This window comes from Lycium barbarum, chromosome 11, assembly GCF_019175385.1.
Source record: "Lycium barbarum isolate Lr01 chromosome 11, ASM1917538v2, whole genome shotgun sequence".
Classification (NCBI taxonomy): domain Eukaryota; kingdom Viridiplantae; phylum Streptophyta; class Magnoliopsida; order Solanales; family Solanaceae; genus Lycium; species Lycium barbarum.
The window spans coordinates 107,361,624-107,384,246 of NC_083347.1; the positions used below are offsets into that span (position 1 = coordinate 107,361,624).

The 22,623-nt window shown below is 36.9% G+C and overlaps 1 pseudogene; it reads right to left on the bottom strand.

Moving 5' to 3' along the window:
• Nucleotides 1-414: 414 nt before the first annotated feature.
• Nucleotides 415-5,333, bottom strand: LOC132620081 (probable polyamine oxidase 4; annotated as a pseudogene).
• Between the last annotated feature and the right edge of the window lie 17,290 nt (nt 5,334-22,623).

Below are 22,623 nucleotides of genomic sequence, written 5' to 3' on the forward strand. Positions count from 1 at the left end.
GTAAATTAGCGACGAAAACCATTGTCTCTAATCCGTCGCAAAATATTGAATTATTTGTGCCTGCATTTAGCGACAATACAATGTTTGTCGCTGTCTGTAGCCTACTGATTTCCCTCTAGCAACGACCAAAATCCGTCGCAAATCTGTCACAAATATTTTTCTTCCGATTTTTTTTTTTAAATACACCTGTTGAAACATACTAAATACAAATTAATAAATACCCTTAAAAATAACTGACATTCACATAAAATAATATTTATAAAAAAGATTCAAAATAGATAGCGGAATCCTAATCGTTAAGTCCAAAACACCGACAACACCAAGCTATCAACTACCAAAAGAACCCACACATCCATCAAGTATTGTTAGTGCATAATTTTGTTCTTTCCAACAAAAAGCAGATAACATAAAAAACTAATGCATGGGTGAAGGACTACGATCATCATCAGAAACTAAAGGATCAACATCATCAACGTTAGCAGTAGTGGGAGGAGGCACTATGGGTGTCACAACTGATGGTTTGTCGATAGGAGTATTTGGATGATGTGATGGTGAAGAAATCACTCCGCGTGCCTTCTCAATAAATAAAGGAAGCAAGCGATCAGTCAGTGTAGGAATCAATCGCATCACTAACTCCTCCATATTTTCTGTCGGTGCTGATTGAGAAGTTAAAGGTGTTGCTGATGCTGAAGCATTAAAGCCAGAATTGACGCAAAGATTCGGCCCATAATAACTTTGTGCTTGAGATCCAAGACCATATATTCTTCTCTTCCTTGTTCCCCCAGAAGAGAAGCCTATCATATACATCTGTTGGCTTTCCGACCAGATCATACGAGTAACATCCTAATGAGCCGAGATCCGTTCCCCATCGTGATAAAAGATACTGAACCTGCAAATAGTACCAGGTATATAGCTATCAGCTCAACAGTTATAGTTGGAGAGAGTTTCGACATGCTTCACTACTTTCATTCTCATAGAGACCAATTTATCCACAATTTAAGGAAGTGTGTTAGACAAACAGATCGATCTGCTGGCTTGCTGGTGATATGGACCAAGTTATCTTCAGTACAACAACAACAACAACATACCCGGTGTGATCTCACAAGTGGGGTCTGGGGAGGGTGGGGTATTCGCAGACCTTACCCCTACCTTTGTGGGGTAGAGAGGTTGTTTCCGATCATTTTTACAAAACAGGTTTGAAAAGAAAAATACAAGAATAAAGAAGCTATGATGACAAACCAATTTATCTTACCCCTACATTCGTGGGGTAGAGAAACTTTCTGATACACCAACTTATCTTTAGTAAATTGAGCAAATTTTAGAGTCAAAATAAGAAACTAAAAAAAAGTACTAGATTGAATGTGCTTCCTCATTTTACTTTTTGACTATTTTCCCTTTACAAGTTTTTCTGCTGGGGTTTAAGGAAAAATGTAAACAAATACGAAGGTCTAAAACCCATGATGCAAAGTAGTGCGCACTCACAAATAGAAGGATAGAAACTTTAAATATCCAAACAATTTTTTAGTTACAAACAATGCAAGCAGCAGTAATAATTTTAGTGGAATTATGTAGGAGCAGTGATTACTTATAGGTTCAAGTGCATCAAGAAACATTTTTTTCAGCTGCCGCATAGCAAAATCAGCAGCATCTCTGTCTGATAATTTCTCTACATCATAAGCAAGTCTTCCAGCAGCCATATAGACAAGGACTTGATGCCTTGTTGCCTTGTGGAGGTTAAGAAAATACCCACAAGCATAAGAGGTAGGTGCAACAATGCCTAACAATTCAACATTTGGCCAAAATACATTATCAAATCATAATGCAATCTTGTTTTCGTTGCCCGCACCAAGATCTGCTATTGCAGAAAGCTTCCATTCTGGCAACTTTGGTTTGAACTCAATTAAGTTGGCTTTAAGGACCCCAACAGGCACAGATATTATAGCACCATCAGCACAAAATTCTTCCCATCCTCAACTGTAACCATCACCTTGTTATACCCATTTGTAATCCTCTTCACCCTAGAATTAGATCGACAGAAAATTAGAATTGCATAAAAGACCTAGAGACTGAAATCTAGGTAAATCAAAGATAAGAAATTACTGACAAAAAGAAAAGTTATATTTGCCTCATTTTTTCTCCAAAACCAATTCTTGAAAATACTGGGGATTGGGTTGGGATCTGGGTGGGGGTATTGAGAAATTCTTAACGAATGTGCGGCAGAAAAGTTGCATCATAGCTGCCCCCAAGGCTTCAGTCCAGTGGTAAGAACAGAGCACGTGATGTGTAGGTTAGGCACATCACGAGTTCGAATTATGCCACAGATAAAAGCCTAGTATTTAAGTGGAGAATCATCCACCGAGTAGTGTGCCACTGTTCCTCAGGAATTTCTCGGTTAAAAGAAGAAGGTCGCATCATAACTGATATTCTCAAAATGTCCAAGAAAAACAGACAAATTTACCAAGGCAAAAAACTCGACTCTGATGCAGGAAGGTAATCCATCATAGATTGGGAAGAGGTTGGAAAAGGTATAATACAAATAAGAAAGCAACATTTCCAGTAGATAAAACCCTTCCGGGCATTGTTTTCGTTGCCTTTCCTTTTTTAAGGATGGGGGTCGAAGAGATGACTATGTCGGGCTGTGGTATGACTTAAAAAAAAGGTATCTTTGTGGAGGAATGTGGAGAAAAGGGATAATGTTTTGTTTCTTAACTTTCCCATAGCAAATCTAGTAACAAGAAGATTCAATCATAAGTCCCAAGTTGGTCTCTCTGTGGGTTTAACAGTCACAAGTGCTGCCTTGATCTTGAGATTCTAAGTGAAATGCCAACAGCATGACAAGCTATAGAAACAACAAACAATATTTCAAACTTCACATTTCACAAAAAACCCCAAGCATACCTATGATTCAAACGAATATCAATATCTTTTGGCAACGCCTCTATCACCGGGTAATAACCCTGCACCATTAGTCCATGACCACCCGTAAGAACTTGCTCCTGTACACAAAATAAACAACGTTAATATTACAAATTTAGGAAATTATTTCATCAATCATATCCAAATGGTGGAAATTTAAAACATCTAATGTAAAATACAGCCCCAAAATTTCCAATCTGGAAGTATGTAGATATCTGAAAAATGGTAGCTACAACAGCACGAGTTGTGCCTTTATCTTCCGAAGGTACTTGACAGTTCTTTTACTTATCGCATTATTGATCCTGCCAGTTAGAGCGTCTTTGGGGATTGGGCACAGTAAAAAACTCTTTTAGAAAAACATATTATTCAATAATACTTTTTTAAAAGTCAACACCTTAAAATTTACATCATATGCTGCATGTACAACTTATACCTCGAACTGCAATTTCAACTCGAGCAAAAATAATAATGTCAGTAGAAGGTATGTTGCAAGGTTCACATCACATAAGCCAAAAATCTTCAATAACATGGGAAAACAATCACCCAAGAAACTTAGAATAACAAGAAAGTAAAATTTAAAAAAAAAAAATGAAAAACCTGCCTGATCCCAGGTTTTCAGAGAGATCATGTCTGTATCGGCAGCAAACCACGCCTCCATCCTGCATATGTACCACTGCAGTACTTCATGAGAGATTTCTTCTTGCCTGCAGCATATGTGATCGGTAAATATAACTAGATTGCGAATTTAACAAAACAAACATAGGTTGGTTATAAGAGAATAACTATTTCCCCATACCTCAGCTCAGGATGCCTGTCCAATACAATAGATATTGCTTGAAGAACCGATATGTCATTACTATTCTCATTTCTCACTTTCTCAGTCTGCATTAGCCGATACACGTAATCATTCATTTGCGCCTTCATAAAAACCTCAAAAGGAATAGCACTTGGTGAAAGAAATACAAAGCAAAGCCAACCTCATTGAGGATTTTCTTGAATACATCTCCTACTTCAGCAACTGTGTTTTGAGGAACTTGATGACCATCCATGTCAAACAGCATGCAGCTTTAAAAAGAAAGAAAACATGATCAGTCTCATGAACGGTGGAATAATGTCTCTAGTTAATTTACATAAAAGCAAAAAGATTATAGGCTAAAATCTAGCAGACACAACATGGTTCAAAATAATCATACTGAGATATGTTGAAGGCAAGTAACAATTATTTCACACAGGCGAACTATAAGTCTGTTATATTTTTTCATTGTGAATCATAGTACAATAAACCACAAGATACTTTCTTGCAGAAAAATTACAGTTACAATTCAAGAACAAGCTAACAGATTTTTAGCCCCGATTTCTGAGTGGCTGCATCAGAATCGAGACAGAGAACGGGACTTGAGAATCTGAAGCCAAAAATTTCAGGTGTAACTAAGAGAACCGGAGCGCCGCCCCTCCCTCCCAAAAAAAATCCAATTTACCTTTCCAAATCATGGTCATACAACACTGAGTCATCACCACTAGTTCGATACAAAGTGAGCCCCAACCGCCGTATCAATGGAGCCAAAGGATTTTCATTGCACACACCATGGAGCCTGAGATGCAATTTGAATATAACAGGAATAAATATATAGTTCTGGATAGCCAATTGGAAAGGAAAATATTAGTGTTACTCCCCATGAAGCTCCCATATCAACTGGACAACCAAAGGAGTTGTCAGTGCGTATGCGACCACCGAGTCTATCCCGTGACTCCAGCAAGAGCACCTGGATAAAATTAGACCAGCTTAATTAGCAAGAAATAAATCAGAACAAAAAGACGCTACGTGTGAAAGAGGTTTAAAGTCATGAGTAATCTCACCTTAAAAGAAGCATTCTGAAGGAAACGTGGAGCAGCTACCCCTGAGATACCTCCACCAATTACAATGACTGACGGAGATAAGCCGCTTGGCCTCCCTAAGCGGGGTGGTAAAGACCCTGGTTAACCAAAAAGAAAGAATCAGATCAGATTTTTGTTTTCAATTGAAAAATCATGCGACCCACCATACAACAAGAAAGAATCAGATCAGATTTCTGTTTTCAATTGAAAAATCATGCGACCCGCCATACAACATACCTACACTCTTCAGCTGGCAGGAATATATCTATTCAAACATTAAGATCTCCAACAAAGTAAAGCAGAAGCTTAAGGTAGAGCGTTAAACCAAATGAAGTTCAATTAACTTCCAGGAGAGGAGGCAACTTAGCAATTGAAATTGGGGAAAAAAAGACAAAAGTTTCGCGTGCATAAGCTATAAGACAAACATAAGAATGGAGCAAAAGTGGCTTTTGAGCAGAAGAAGTGTTTAACATGTTTCTTCTAATTCCAAGAATTCCTAGGTGCGATATGTTTCCAGTAAAATATGTCAAGACAAATGACATCACTTGAAAACAAATAATTTGTAAAACAAAGTGAAAAGCTTATAACTTTCTTTTTTTATATTCGAAAAATCCCCTGTGGTCTAGCTGGCCCAGTCTCAGTTGGGTATATATTTGAAACTCGGATATGAGTCCATCACTCTACTCTCAAGTCTCATCTACTTAAATAACGGGCTATAGTCCTCATCCACACTCGCGATGTATGCCTACCACACATTCTCTATGCACTTCTTTTACCGTTGAACCAAAGCTCTAAGTGTGGAAAGCTTATAAATATAAGAGGCTATTGTTCCTTGAAAGACAAATCAATTTATTCCTCTCAATTGCTCACATTTTAAATGATATGAGCACCTATATGAACTACCTAAAGACCCTTTGCTTGTTTAATCCACATTTTTCCCAATCATAAAAAATTGAAAATCATAACTCTGAGTTACATAAATATAAGCCCACACATATAACACATGCTAACAGCATTAAGCTTGTCACAATCGTAGTTCAATTTCTTGACAAACAAATATTGATTCTACAATAACTTCATTGCTTTTCGTCCATAAATTTCAGTAAGATCATAGCAACCACAGTAATTAAGTTAGGAATAAAATTATAATATTATAAAAGAAAATTGGGTACGGGGTAGAGTTATTATAAAAATGGTAGGGCTATAAAAAGGGTAGGGCAAAGGATAAAGTAGATTATTAATCCCTCTGTCTCAATTTATGTGACACTTTTGTGCATGGACATCTAACCTTGTTATCGCTCATGTAATTTCGTTGAGAAAGTGCAAATTGGATAAAATTATCTACACCGGTTACAAAGCTAGAGTTTATACCCCCTCGGCCATCCAACCTACCGTACATCCAATCACGCTCTAGATTATTCATGTTCCTATTAATGTTGACATAAACAAAGCAATCAAATTAATGTTCTGTCTTCATATCATTAATACAACCGAATGACCTCTAAATGGAAGAACAAGCTGAAATAACTTAGTGAAACAGAACATATCATTCACCTTTTAGTTAAAAAAAAAATGACAAACTGAAACAAAAAAAATCGAGTAAGAAACCCAGTTCACTAACACTGATTTCAAATCACAGAGTACAAGAAAAAATCGAGTAAGAAACCCAGTTCACTAACACTGATTTCAAATCACAGAATATAAAGAATGTTGAGTTCTTCAAGCTTTTTCTCGACATGCAACGAATTAAAACAAACTTTAACCACCAAATAATATTATCCTACAAGGTTTAGCACAAACAAAGGTCGAATTTCCATTTTCATCAGATTTTGGCCCAAATAGAGATTCTCAACACTTAACCTTCAAATAAATTATAAACCCAACAGTTTTCAAGACACCCAACTTCGATTTTATCCAAAAAAAAACACTTAAAGACACTCTGTCCTTTAGATAATAAGCAAAAAAACACAGATTTCTTAATTGCTATTTTAGATTTAATGTCATAAAACACAAAGAAGGAGATAAAGAAGAAAGAAACTGCCCATAAAACATAGAAAAATCAAACATACCTTTCCTTTAGATAAAAGATGCAGCAGAAGAAGAGAAAAATACACTAGAAACCCTAGATTCACCTTATTTTGATCTATGTTGTGCTCTCTCTCTCTCTCTCTATGTTAGCAATTTCGCATATACTCTCTCTATATCTATGTTCGGTGTGTTTGAAGTGAAATGAAATAAATGTGTACCCTAGGATATATTTTCTTTTTTAACACTTAACGACGGAATAGCGACGGATTTTATATTTCGTCGCTAAATAATACATTGATTTTTTTAATGATTAATATTGCGACAAATTTTTCCGTTGCTGCAAATATATATTTTTTCGAGAAAAATTAAAAGGCCTAGCGACGGATTTTTCGTTGCTGAATCTGTCGCTACATAAAAATAAAATTTGTCGCGCCTCTTCTGTTGCTAAATCTGTAGTGAAATTTAGGGCGCCAAAATTCCGCGCTAATCATTAGTGACGAAACTCAGTTTTCATTGCTAATCCATCGCTATATAATGAGATAAAATTTTAGTTGGTTTTCTCGCGACAAAATGAGTAATCCGTCGTTAATTAGCGACAGAATATGGTCTGTCGCTAATATTCCGTCACTAAACGTTGGTTTTTTAGTAGTGCTATTCCAAGGCTTTCAAGTGAATTCTAATATGTATCCATGATTTTTAAACAAGAATCTATTGCTCCTAACCTAGGGTTGTCAAGAAAACCCATCTAAGGGATTCAAGATTAAGGCTTTTGGGATTCTTCTCAAGTTCAGACCATTAGTTACAAGATCTGAAGCATTAACAGGTATGTAGGGTTTCTATCTACGTTGTAGGGTTTCTATCTACGTGCGGGAACATCATTGTTTTTCCCCACACCACGTGTCACACCCCATTTTAACCGGGTTCGATTTAGAGAGTGTGACGTATTGGTGATTCCTGTTTATTTTGTTTAAGGAGTCGCCACCTAATTAATTTAACGGTGAATTAGGACACCTAAGTATTAACTAAGGGAAAGTTAAAACTAAACCTCAATTAATAGTCTGCTTAACCAGTGTGATTCTAGGTAAGGGCTCTATATTATCCTAAAGGGAAGGGGTTAGGCATCCTTTAGAATCCGTTAACTTACGATTATCCGGCCAAACTTAGGTTAATTAATTGAAGTTAAAGATGTAGCATTTAAATTTTAAGAAGTGGACTTGTAATGCTGCTAATGTTGCAAAAGAAAAATATGAACTGCTTAAAATAAGACTTATACATATTGCTAAGGCTTTAAATAAGAAGGTTATTAAAATAAGACTAATACTTTGTATAAAAGAAAATCTTAAAATACTATTTGAATAAAATTTATAATAGTTGCTAATAGTTTTAAAGGAAGTAGCATAATAAAAATGAAGTTTACAAAGTATGATAACTTACATATAAGTAGAAGAAGATGCAGATTTATGCAATGTTTTAATAAATATTTAAAAGACTAAGCAATGAGGTATTAATTGACTTTGAGTTTTAGAAGTGTGAATTATACATGCTTCTGATCCTTAGCCAAGTTAACTAGGAATGTAAAACCTAGAATGAACCCATAAATAACTTCTAGCCTGATTTCCACATATAAACCAGATGCAACAGATTCACAATTCATACAGATTTTAAACGAATATCTCCTAAGGATTTTTACTCATATGATTCACACAATGTTCATAAGTGAACTCAAGCAGATTAAACTCAGCAGGATTAGTAAGTGAATAGCAATGAATACAATGAACAGAACACTTTCAAACAGGACAGATTCATACATATTCAGATTCCAGGAAACACAAGTGTTTTACAGTCATGATTGAGAAAAGAGGAAAAAAGTTGACACACACACACTGATTCAGAAAGAATAAAACTGGACAATTCCAATTTCAGTTTCAAGAAAAACAAACCTTCGCACACAACTTAGACCAAACATCACTATTGTAATAATACATTTAATCATCTTCCTAGGGAAATGAATCTCTAAACATAGGCCTGGACTGCAAACAGACTCATTTTCATATTATCACATTTATAAGCATAGACGCAATCAGACATAATATACTTTAATCCTACTTGTGAATCATCAAGTGTACTGCAAACAAGATTTAGACCATATTTTCCAGTCACACCTTATAATCATGGAAGAAGACTACTTAGCATGTTATTTACAATAACTAACTAATTTTAATTAACTAACACAAGGACAGATTAATAAATGGGTCGTTCATACCCTTAAGCTAACTACACGATTGTTTAACTGATTCATAACAGATTGACTAGGTCATATTGGATTAGCTTTAACTCAATTAAACTAGCATGAACCACTATAAACAACAAATGACCATACTTACTTAACACATAAACCTTTATCAAACTGCTAAGAATTGTAATCAAACTAACTAGAGAAAAGTTGTTATCTGTTTAAATAAACTAAACTAAGTTACCATACCTGAACATGCTTAACCACATAAATAGACTGACACTGAAACATGCAAACAGACTTATCTATCCAACTAAATTAATTTAACTAAATTAACATGCTTTAATCACATAATAACAAACTAAAATAACACAGAGCAGCTAAGAAAAAAAATGAAGAATTACCTTCTTCGGGTGCAACGAAGTGAGGCGAAGGTCTCGATATCCACTCGAACACTATCGAATCCGAGCTTGCGATGCTCGGATTCACAGTGATACCAAAACCAATGAAAATAGAATAAAATTGATGTAGTATTCTGATTTGATAAATAAACAAGATCAAAGTGCTAATAGAACTCGGAATTTAGGTGATTAAAAGACTCATATTTTAGAGCTTTTTTGGGGTTTCAAAACTCGTTTCAGAATTTTGATTTTCAGAACATTTTTTGCGACTCGAAATCCCTATTTTTGTAGGGGATTTATGGGGATTCAAGAACTCATTTTTTGAAAGGGGATTTCGGGTTCACCTCTCGTTTTTGCCAGGCCCTTTTTTTGGGGGGTTTTCCCCACCATTTATAGATCTACCATGTATTTTGTGTTGAATAAAGGGAAAGGGAGCGGGGAACAACAGAAGGTGGAGATGGTGTCAGACGAGTGAAGGAATGTGGTGTAACGTGGTGGGGGACAAAATTAAGTGGGGTGACAGTGAGCGTGGAGTAGTGGAAATGGCAGCGGTATGGGAGAGGCGTGGGAGGTGTCAGAGATGAAGTGGATGATAACGTGGGAGCATGGAGGCGTCAGAGGTAGAAGAAGAATGTGAGGGGTGTGTGCGATGGAGGGAGAAACGGTGGGTGGCGATGAGAAGTGAGGAGATGGTGGTGTAGAGGTGGTGGCGATGGGGGAGGTGGAGAAGAGAAGGGAGGCGGAGATGGAGGAAAAGAGAGAAGAAAGGAACGAAGAAGGAGGCGGGGTGAGAAAATGAGGGGAAACCCTAAAAGGATTTCCCTTATTTTGTGCGAAACGGGTCAGACCCGGTCCATTTATGGACTGGGTCAATTTTTAGACCGGGTATTAAAAGAATAGACTAATAAATTGAAACACGGATTATTCTAAAATTGAGATAAGAGATACGGGCTAGTCCAAAAATATTTAGGAGTTAATCGGACTTTGATTTGAGGTCCGGTAAGTCAAAATACGGACTGAGCGCATGAAATAGTTTGACTTCTGAATTTGAATAAAAGACCCATTTTAATTAATGGTATACCGAGGGTGACAAAAATATTGTTTAATACAAAATGTGTGATTATTAGGACTCGGGTAATAAAGTCATATGGTGTTATAATAGCAGTACAACAATATTTTTGAAAATCCACAGTGAAATAAATACTATTATTTAATTATGCAAAGGTAAATGCGATGCGTGTGCGTAAGCTGGTAAAATGCCGAAATGATAAAATTGTGAATTATAATAAATAGTAATAAACAATAATGATAATAATAATAATAATAATAATAATAATAATAATAATAATAATACTAATAAATAATAAAATGCGGTAATAGTAATAAGAATAATTAATAGAATAATGCAATAGCGGCATTGATAAGAGGCTAATAATTATAGTAAACATAATATGTATATATATATATATATATATATATATATATATTTATTTATTTTCAAAAAATATTAGAAGCGCAAAATAGGTATTTCGGAGGAGAGGCGGGACAAAATTGGGTGTCAACAACTTGTCCCTCTTTGCCCGGTAATGATGAAAAGAGTTGTCGGGCAAAGACGTTGACTCAATAGCTTATTTTGTCCCGGCTATAGGGAACTTGAGAGGATTATGACCGGACTCCGGTCTCTGCGTTGCCTACATATCTCGGGCTATACGAGCATCAGGTCGAGTGTATTTCTCGGACAATTACGACACTTGAACCCCAATTGGTGCGAAACTTGCAAAATATTGTCTCAGTGCTGAATTATGATAACACTGGGTATTGTGATAGAAACTTGAGAATTCTGAAAATTGAATTGCTGGAACGCAAAAGAATACTTGTAATTAGAGACGAGTGTTCGAGGTAGATCTTTGACCCATGTCGAGAAGTCTGATTATCCTTCCCGACAAATTGCCCCAGTTCGCTGCCGAAGAAATAGTTCCACGATTTGATGTGTGATGCCAACTTTGATATTGTCAAAAGCCATCAGCTAAAAACAAATGTTAGCAATAAAGAAATATATGTAAATAAGCCAGGGTTGGAGAAATTACACTTGCAGCCCCTGTTTCAGAAGTTGAATCCATACTTGGAGGTGAGTGCCCGCATTCGGAGGTGGGTGCCTGGATTGAAATATAAAATTCCCGCATTCGGAGGTGGCGCCTGACCTGAAATATAAGATACCCGCATTCGGAGGTGGGCGCCTGAACTGAAATATAAGATACCCGAATTCGGAGGTGGGTGCCTGAACTTGAAATATAAGATACCCGCATTCGGAGGTGGGCGCCTGAACTGAAATATAAGATACCCGCATTCGGAGGTGGGTGCCTGAACTTGAAATATAAGATACCCGCATTCGGAGGTGGGCGCCTGAACTTGAAATATAAGATACCCGCATGCGGAGGTGGGCGCCTGAACTTGAAATAGAAGATACCCGCATTCGGAGGTGGGCGCCTGAACTGAAATATAAGATACCCGCATTCGGAGGTGGGCGCCTGAACTTGAAATATAAGATACCCGCATTCGGAGGTGGGTGCCTGAACTTGAAATATAAGATACCCGCATTCGGAGGTGGGTGCCTGAACTGAACATTGAAATACCCGCATTCTAAGGTGGGCGCCTAAATTGAAAATTGACATACCCGCATTCTAAGGTGGGTGCCTAATTTGAACATTGAAATACCCGCATTCTAAGGTGGGTGCCTGAATTGAACATTGAAATACCCGCATTCTAAGGTGCGTGCCTAAATTGAACATTGAAATACCCGCATTCTAAGGTGGGTGCCTAAAATTGAAAATTGACATACCCGCATTCTAAGGTGGGTGCCCAAATTAAATTTTGAAATACCCGCATTCTAAGGTGGGTGCCTAAATTGAAAATTGACATACCCGCATTCTAAGGTGGGTGCCTAATTTGAATTTTGAAATACCCGCATTCTAAGGTGGGTGCCTAATTTGAATTTTGAAATACCCGCATTTTAAGGTGAGTGCCTATATCATGTCCACTTCCCATGGTGCAAAAAATGTAAATCCACATCCACTTTCAGGGTGCAGAAAAATAAATCCAAGTTCACTTTCACAGTTCAAAATATAAATCTACGTCCGCATTTCACGGTACAAAATATAAATCCACGTCGACTTTGACGTCCGTATTATATGGTACAACAGTAAATTTACATCTACTTTCACGTCTGCATTATACGGCGCAAAAATAAATTCACTTTTACTTTCAAAAACATAAATCTGTATCCACTTTCTACAATTATATGTATATTTTTTTTGTAATATAATTCTATTTCCACTTCCATGCTCGCATCCACAATGTAAATGTAAATCCACGTCCACTTTAGAAATAGTATTGTAAAAAGATATCCACATCTTAATCCATGTCCCATTGTGACGGAAGTTAAATATATAATTAACCCCCCCCCCCCCCCCCCCAATTTGATATACGATGCAATATTTCGATCTTGTTATCTTATTAACATACTTCATTCTAAAAGAATTTGATAATGATTTGAACATGTATGAAGTGATGACGAAATTGAGGAATTCTAACCAATAACAGGTGATCAAGGTCAGTGTCCATGATTATATGTATTCGATCCATCGATGAATGTCACGAGCTAAAACCACTGTTAGTGATAAGAATCAATAGCTGGGTCTAAAAGAATTAAACTTACAACCCTTGGTTGAGAAGATGAACTTGTGTCCACTGTTGCAATTGAAATTTCCTGATGAGTGGAACGACGCCCACCGTTCGGCATAAGCTACCTTTGCATCCACGCTGAAGAGTATTTGCATTTTGAAGAAAGTTAACTTTTTGATCACGCCCATAATTTAATACATGCACCGTGTTCATGTTAATTGGACCTGTCTCAACAAAGAAAAATTGTGAGTTTAAAAGAAAATTGGTTGACTTGTGCATGTCGGGGAACTTGGCCCTTGAATTGACTTTTGTCTCAGTCGCGTCCACGTTCTTCGATGTCTCACCACATATCTTGCTTTGCCGGGGAGTTTCAGTTATAAAAAAAAATGTATTTTGAAAATAAAAGTAATGAGATTTGGATGACTTTGAAAGGAAATACTTAGTGGCTCTAATATGTAACATGATTAAGAAGACTCGATTTTTGAATTTACTCACATTTTAGAAATATGGATGGACTTTTGTTTAAGACCACTTTTATGCTACTTCTAAAAATTTATCCCAGTTTCAGTCTTAGAGATGCTTGATTCTGGACAATTAAAAAATAAGAACTCATAATGAAAGTTTTCGAAAGTGATTTGACCGACTTCGAAATTTGTCCCAGTTTCAAGTCCTGGAAACGCTTGGTTCTAAACGATCGAAAAGTGAGAAAGTTGTAATGAAAAAATTTTGAAAGTGATTTGACCGATTTCAAAAATTTGTCTCAGTTTCAAGATACTAAGACACATGAATTTAAGCGGTGGGGAAGACCAAGTTTTGTATAAAAATCCTTATGTATTTTATAGGAACCAAAATGTTTGGACAAACTGAAAAATTTCAAAATAGAAGGGCCGAACCCGCCTCGGGTTGCCTACGTATCCCAAAGGAATCAGGCCAGACGTAGTTCGTGGTAAAAATAAAGACTTTTGAATTTTTGTTTTTTTTTTTTTAATAAAGGGGGGGCCGAACCCGATATGGGTTGCCTACGTATCCAAAAGGAAATCAGGCCACACGTAGTTCCACCCATACAACAAAACACTGAAATATTTTGAAAAAGTGGCCGAACCCGATGTGGGCTGCCTACGTATCCAACAGGAAGTCAGGCCAAACGTAGTTCGTTACAAACAAAATGATAGAATCTTAATTTAAAAAGGCCGTAACAAAACATAGAGGCAACATGACAAAAGGAACTAAATGTTCTAGTTGATGCCTCCGGCCTACTACAAAAGGAAATTTAAACTGAAAATACTGAAACTCCCGACGAACCGGGGCTAAGATAGAAGTCCAATTTTGCAACTCCGGTCCTGGCTCAACAGCCTATAAAGTCAATATTTCAGCAAAGTCTTTGATTATCACAGCATGATCATCTTCATCTTCCATGAACAGGTTCTTGATTCCCTCCACAATATCATCAGAGGCAACTTCAACAATCAGATCCGAAGGTTTTGAGAAAGTTTGATCAATGGTAGGAATAGGTTTTGGAAATGGAATATCCTTTCCTCTACTCTTTCGTGCTTGCTGCACTTCCTCCTCAGTTGGCTCATATCCCAAACCGAATGTAAACTGTTGCGTAGGGAGAACCACAGGCTCAACCCGCCCATTTAGTGTTTTCCCTAGCCCAAAGCCAGGTTGGTACCCGTTTCTCACCATTTCTTTTGCAACCATAATTGCGGCGCATGATCTTTTGAACTCTTGAGTTTGACACACTTCACCCTCCTTAGTGACATTCACAACCTCCCAAGCGTGGTAAGCTGCTCCGTCGAACCCTCCTTCTGCCTCGATGAATGGGGTGGATTGCTCTAGATAGAAAGACGTGTCCTCTTCTCCATGTATACATATTTGTTGCTGATCCCACTCGAATTTGACAGTTTGGTGTAAAGTAGATGGTACAGCCCCAGCCAGGTGGATCCACGGTCTACCTAACAGCATGTTGTATGTCGTGGAAATATCAAGTACTTGAAAATCCATAATGAATTCAACAGGGCCAATCAACACTTTCAACTCTATTTCCCCAATAGGGCGCCTTTGAGCCCCATCAAATGCTCGAATATTCATATCACTGGTCTTGAGCTCACTAACATTATATCCGATCTTCTTCAGACTTGCTAATGGACAGATGTTGAGTCCAGAACCCCCATCAACTAATACCTTAGCCACAAACATGTTACGACACTTGACAGTTATATGGAGTGCTTTGTTATGCATGCATCCTTCCGGCGGCAATTCTTCATTATCGAAGCTGATTCGATGACTGTCAAGCACGCGCTCAATCATCCCACCTAACGCCTCACTAGTTGTTTCGCTTGGAACATATGCTTCATTCAAAATCCTCAACAGTGCATTTCTGTGCATATCTGAACTCAAAAGCAAAGAGAGAATAGGAATTTGAGCATTGGTCTTTTTCAACTGATCCACAACTGAGTACTCACTAGCTTTAATTTTCCTCAGAAATTCTTCTGCTTTGAATTCAGTCACGACCCTTTTGGGAGGTACGTTGGTTTCCTTAAGTTGCCCCAATCTAACTAGTTCTTCTGGAGAATAGCACCTCCCAGACCTTGTCATTCCTGACGTCTTAACCTTGTCAGTGATCGTGTCCTTTCCTCGACATTCCATCACAGTTTGTTGATAATTCCATGGTACGACTTTTGTATCGAGCACTGGCAACTGATTTGGTGCTCGAACTACTTCCACAGGTATTGATGAAGCTCCTAATATCTCGACAGGCACACAACCCCTTATCACTACAGCCGGAGAAGCAACGGCTACAAAATCATGATCCTCCACACGATCCACAGGCACTATAAATTCGGCTGGGTCGTCAACATTTTCATCTATTCCAATCATATTTATCGTGGCCCCATCATGGGTCGGGAGTGGATTGTTAACCACATTTGGTGTTGGTGGTTTGACCGTGATCTGTTTTGCTTCAATAAGGTCCTCAACCTTATGCTTCAATGCGTAACAACGATCAGTGGAATGGCCTTTTACCCCCGAATGATATGCACATGTTTTAGTGGGATCAAAGCTTCTGGGTAATGGATCTGGAATTCTACCTTCCACAGGATATACTAAGCCTGAAGCTTGCAGCCTTTCAAAAACAACGCTCAGTGGCTCTCCTAATGGTGTGAAATTGCGAAACGGTTTATTTGGGCGAGGTGCGGATGCATTGTTTGGATGATGAGTTTGTGATGGTGGAGCTGGATATGTTGGTGGTCGTGGAGCTCGATATGCTGGTTGTATGTTGTAAACAGGGTAGGATATTTGTGGTGATTGAGGTTGGTAAGATGACAAAGCTTGGTCGTAGGGATGTGGAGAATATTGGAAATATTGTGAGTGGTGAGCGTTAGGCTGGTATCGCGGGGGTCGTTGATGGTGGTATGATGTGTTTCCCAAAGCCATTACCGATGCTGCTTCTTTCTCTTTTTTCTTTCCGTTTCCGAGAGTACCAGTTTGTATGGCCCTACTAGTAGACTGTAAAGCCGCAAGACTTGTTATTCTCCCTGTCTTAATGCCATCTTCGATCATATCCCCGGCTTTGATCATCTCTGCAAAAGTCTTTCCGCCCATTGTCACCAAACGTTCATAGTATTCCGGCTCTAGTGCTTGAATGAAGAAAGTAACCATTTCTGTTTCCTCCATGGGCGGGTGTACTCTAGATGCTTCTTCCCTCCACCGTATAGCATATTCTCGAAATGATTCAGTTAACTTCTTCTTCAACTTTGTAATCGAAATTCTGTCAGGAGCAATCTCAACATGAAACTTGTAGTGATCCACAAAATCATTTGCCAAATCATCCCAAGTACGCCATTTGGTTGTATCTTGCTTGGAATACCACTCCAAGGCTTTCCCACTCAAACTTTGATTGAATAGTTTGACTCTTATCCCTTCATTCTTTCCTCCGCCAATCAACTTTTCACAATAGACTTTCAAATGAAAGAAAGGATTTCCAGACCCATCAAACTTCTCAAATTTTGGAATCTTGTAACCTGGTGGCAATTCTACCTCAGGGAATGCACATAATTCTTCATATCTCACGCTTTGGTTACTACCCAGTCCACGCAAACTTCTCATGGCATCCTCCAAACTTTTGAGCTTTCTATTTATCATTTCATCATTAACTGACCGTGCTTCATTTTCAACTTCGACATAATGATCAACATCTGTGCGACATTGCCCTTGAATCTGTGTCATGGGTGGAGCTGTGGTATAAGTATATACTGGCGGAACTTGATGTGCATTGGTAACATCATGTGCCGGCGGTATGAACTGAGTTTTTGAAGAGGTGGCTATAAATAAAAGGGGAGCATTTTGAGTGAGGGGTTCGGAACGAACCGGCTGAGAGGTGGTAAAATAATTTGCTTGGTTAAATTCGTCCAAATTTGGGAATGGAGGTGGCACAGGCAAAGTCTGACGAACTCCCTGGGACGGAGTCATATGTGGCGGTGTTTGAGAAAATGACCGGTTGTGAAGTACCATATGACTTAGTTCGGCAACTCGTCGCTCCAGACGAGCAATGGTCTCCAAATGTGTTTCTGATTCTTTGGAGGATGCGGGATCACTCGTGATCGGTAAATTAAGAGATGGCTCAGATGAAGTGGTTGCATTGATCAAACTTTGCTCCATTTTAGAACGAGTCTTTTTAGTTAACCAGATGATTAGTGATGAGTCAGAGTCTGATTTCTTGGCTCTAGACCGTGTGAAATATGGATGCTCCGCCAGTTCCCCTTTAGCACAAGTCAACCTTTTTTATTTTGAAAATAAGTTTAAAAGAAAAAAGATAAAACAATGAAAGAAGAAGAAAATGAGTCAGTATACGGTAAGGACATATTATTGCATATAAACACATTATTGCACATAATACATCGCGTTCTATAATGCAAGGGACCTCTTTATGCCAGAGGTAGGCCTAACGAACATTTGAAGGACAAACATGTTTTTTATGTGTCATTCCATAACTCTTTCTAAAACTAATTTACAAGAATAATAAAAATTTATTACATGTCAGTCAATAATACAATTCAAAGTTAATCTAATATATCTAATACTTCAACTCCACTAATTTCCTTTGGCTGTCTTCAAACCTCCGGCATTAATTTTGGATGCTCCACAACAACCTGCAACAAAAGGTTAGTTTCCTTGAAATATTTATCTATGGAGTATTAGGTCCACATAATCCACATATTTGTCCTTCAAATAATGCACATAAATAGTGAATAGCGTCACTTAGAGTCATAGACTCATTTGGACATTTGGTAAGGTTGACTAATGAACTTAATACTCCAAGGGTATTAAGCCTCCTAGGTTTAAAATGATGCATGTCCTTACAAGGTTTTGGTTTTCGCTCTACCTAGGTAGACTAAGAATGGTTTTCCTATGACACAAGGCTCTCCCAAGCGGACAACTTGGAAGTGGAAAGTCCGTGGCCGTCGACTGCACCGCCGATCGACTAAATCCACAAGACCAATCCAACTAAAGGGGTAATTTAGTAGTGCACGGGCGCAAACTGCGAAGCCGCTTTAAGTGTGTGAATATGTGTGAGTTTTCCAGGAGTGGAAGAAATATGAGCGGAATGCCAATTTAAGGAAAGCAATAACATACATATTACATAGAAAATGCATATAAAGAATAAAACAATAATAAAACATTTAAAAACATATAAAGCAAAAAATACAAGAAAAATAAAGCAAAACAAACAAAACATCCAACAAATTATTTATTAACCTAAGTTGTTATGGTTAGAGCCTAAAGTTCCCCAGCGGAGTCGCCAAGCTGTCACACCCCATTTTAACCGGGTTCGATTTAGAGAGTGTGACGTATTGGTGATTCCTGTTTATTTTGTTTAAGGAGTCGCCACCTAATTAATTTAACGGTGAATTAGGACACCTAAGTATTAACTAAGGGAAAGTTAAAACTAAACCTCAATTAATAGTCTGCTTAACCAGTGTGATTCTAGGTAAGGGCTCTATATTATCCTAAAGGGAAGGGGTTAGGCATCCTTTAGAATCCGTTAACTTACGATTATCCGGCCAAACTTAGGTTAATTAATTGAAGTTAAAGATGTAGCATTTAAATTTTAAGAAGTGGACTTGTAATGCTGCTAATGTTGCAAAAGAAAAATATGAACTGCTTAAAATAAGACTTATACATATTGCTAAGGCTTTAAATAAGAAGGTTATTAAAATAAGACTAATACTTTGTATAAAAGAAAATCTTAAAATACTATTTGAATAAAATTTATAATAGTTGCTAATAGTTTTAAAGGAAGTAGCATAATAAAAATGAAGTTTACAAAGTATGATAACTTACATATAAGTAGAAGAAGATGCAGATTTATGCAATGTTTTAATAAATATTTAAAAGACTAAGCAATGAGGTATTAATTGACTTTGAGTTTTAGAAGTGTGAAAAAAATACAAAATAGCTAATATATTTCCTTTATCCATTTTTTATTATCTTTATCAACTATGCTTAATGAAGAATATGCGTGATTTTGACTCAAAAACTTGAAGAGTTATAAAAAATGTGTTTGAATTTATGTTTGCATATTAATGATGTTTTGAAATTTCTAGGATAGTAAGAATAAAATACGATTCTCTTAACTCGAAATATAAAATCATGCCATTTTGCAAATCAAAGAAATGAAACCAGAAAAGAAGAGAATAATCTTATGGGATTAATTGTTAATCTTCCTTAAACTAACTACCCATTACTAGAACTAAACCTACTGATTAATTATGATTTATCTAAACTAATAAAAACAAAACAAACAAAGAGTTAGTTACATAATACAAATTAAATGCACAAAATAAATAGAGGAGTAGATATTTTAAATGGGCTCAGCCCATTTTCGGACTGCTGCTGTGTGGGCTTTGGCCCAGAAAATTTTATGTTTTTCTATTTTCTTTGCTGCGAATGGGCTGGACACGGAGGAGATTTCGTTGGGCTCTTAGCCCGACACCGAATGTGGAAGAGGAACGAATCCCTCGGACTCGTATGTGATGGTCATGCATAAAAATGAAAGGAAAAAGGATTAGTAAGCGGTCAATGAACTGTATTGAACATATAAAATATAAACTCAAACTAACCTCTCAGAAACACTTGAGCAGGATACTTATCAATCATTAACGAATAAAAGAAAAAGGAAATTATGAAATCTAACCGCATGAATTCAACTGTGCATTAAAGAAACATCGTTTAATGACCATACACTATTTCATTTCAAAAATCCTCCGACTGATTTTAAGTTCCAGTATAGTGTCGAACAACGAACTTCATACTTAAACTAGACTGCACTCGATTTAACTTTTGGAAACAAAAGGGAAAACTGTCCTTCTCAATTTTAAGAGACAGATTTCAGGCCCAATTATGTTCAGTCCTAATTCAACCAATAGAGTGCTTCATTCGAGAATATAGGAACAAATATGTCATGGGGATACTTCAACAGAAACACAAACAACATAGGACATAGACCAAGATATTTGAGATAATTCTACCATTATTGGGTATGCTTAATATTTTTTAGATTGGAATGCAATGAATACGAACCGACAATCAACAAGATAAACAAATACATGGAACTTCATTACAACCATATGCTTGGCAGGCTCCCACATCAAACACATTTAAGATTCATCAAATAGCATGGTAGTATACTGACTCATATTTAGATAATAGGCAAAACTAACATAACCTTATTCCACAGAATCGAAACTTATAGGTATAGTATCAGCTCTTATTCAACCAAAGAAGTTCAAATTAACAAGATATGGGCAAAGTCTAAGTTTAGACCACCTGTTAGCATGAAAAACTACAAGCAGCAATCTTCCTTAGGAATTGAAATAGTTAACTGATTTCATACAAACACATGAAGGCAACATCATGCATGAAAACCATGACAAGTAATTTTCATTCGAATCAGAGGAGTGACAAAAATCATGGTAAGAAGACAACAATCTCAACAATTTGGAACTTCTTTCTTTTAAATATAGAATCCAGACAAAAGGGACAGAACTGAGTTTAAATACTTGTATCCCTTTAAAGAAACATATTCCGAGATATTCAGATACTAAACCCAATAGTGAATTAACAATACAGACTACTGATACTGGCTAGACTGAAAACGTCCAAAACAAGCTTTTAATAAACCTGAATGACCTAGACAGGTTCATATTGGTTTAAGTTGGACTCAATTAAACAAACATAGACAATTGGGAAACAACAAATGATTATACATGCTTCTGATCCTTAGCCAAGTTAACTAGGAATGTAAAACCTAGAATGAACCCATAAATAACTTCTAGCCTGATTTCCACATATAAACCAGATGCAACAGATTCACAATTCATACAGATTTTAAACGAATATCTCCTAAGGATGTTTACTCATATGATTCACACAATGTTCATAAGTGAACTCAAGCAGATTAAACTCAGCAGGATTAGTAAGTGAATAGCAATGAATACAATGAACAGAACACTTTCAAACAGGACAGATTCATACAGATTCAGATTCCAGGAAACACAAGTGTTTTACAGTCATGATTGAGAAAAGAGGAAAAAAGTTGACACACACACACTGATTCAGAAAGAATAAAACTGGACAATTCCAATTTCAGTTTCAAGAAAAACAAACCTTCGCACACAACTTAGACCAAACATCACTATTGTAATAATACATTTAATCATCTTCCTAGGGAAATGAATCTCCAAACATAGGCCTGGACTGCAAACAGACTCATTTTCATATTATCACATTTATAAGCATAGACGCAATCAGACATAATATACTTTAATCCTACTTGTGGATCATCAAGTGTACTGCAAACAAGATTTAGACCATATTTTCCAGTCACACCTTATAATCATGGAAGAAGACTACTTAGCATGTTATTTACAATAACTAACTAATTTGAATTAACTAACACAAGGACAGATTAATAAATGGGTCGTTCATACCCTTAAGCTAACTACACGATTGTTTAACTGATTCATAACAGATTGACTAGGTCATATTGGATTAGCTTTAACTCAATTAAACTAGCATGAACCACTATAAACAACAAATGACCATACTTACTTAACACATAAAACTTTATCAAACTGCTAAGAATTGTAATCAAACTAACTAGAGAAAAGTTGTTATCTGTTTAAATAAACTAAACTAAGTTACCATACCTGAACATGCTTAACCACATAAATAGACTGACACTGAAACATGCAAACAGACTTATCTATCCAACTAAATTAATTTAACTAAATTAACATGCTTTAATCACATAATAACAAACTAAAATAACACAGAGCAGCTAAGAAAAAAAATGAAGAATTACCTTCTTCGGGTGCAACGAAGTGAGGCGAAGGTCTCGATATCCACTCGAACACTATCGAATCCGAGCTTGCGATGCTCGGATTCACAGTGATACCAAAACCAATGAAAATAGAATAAAATTGATGT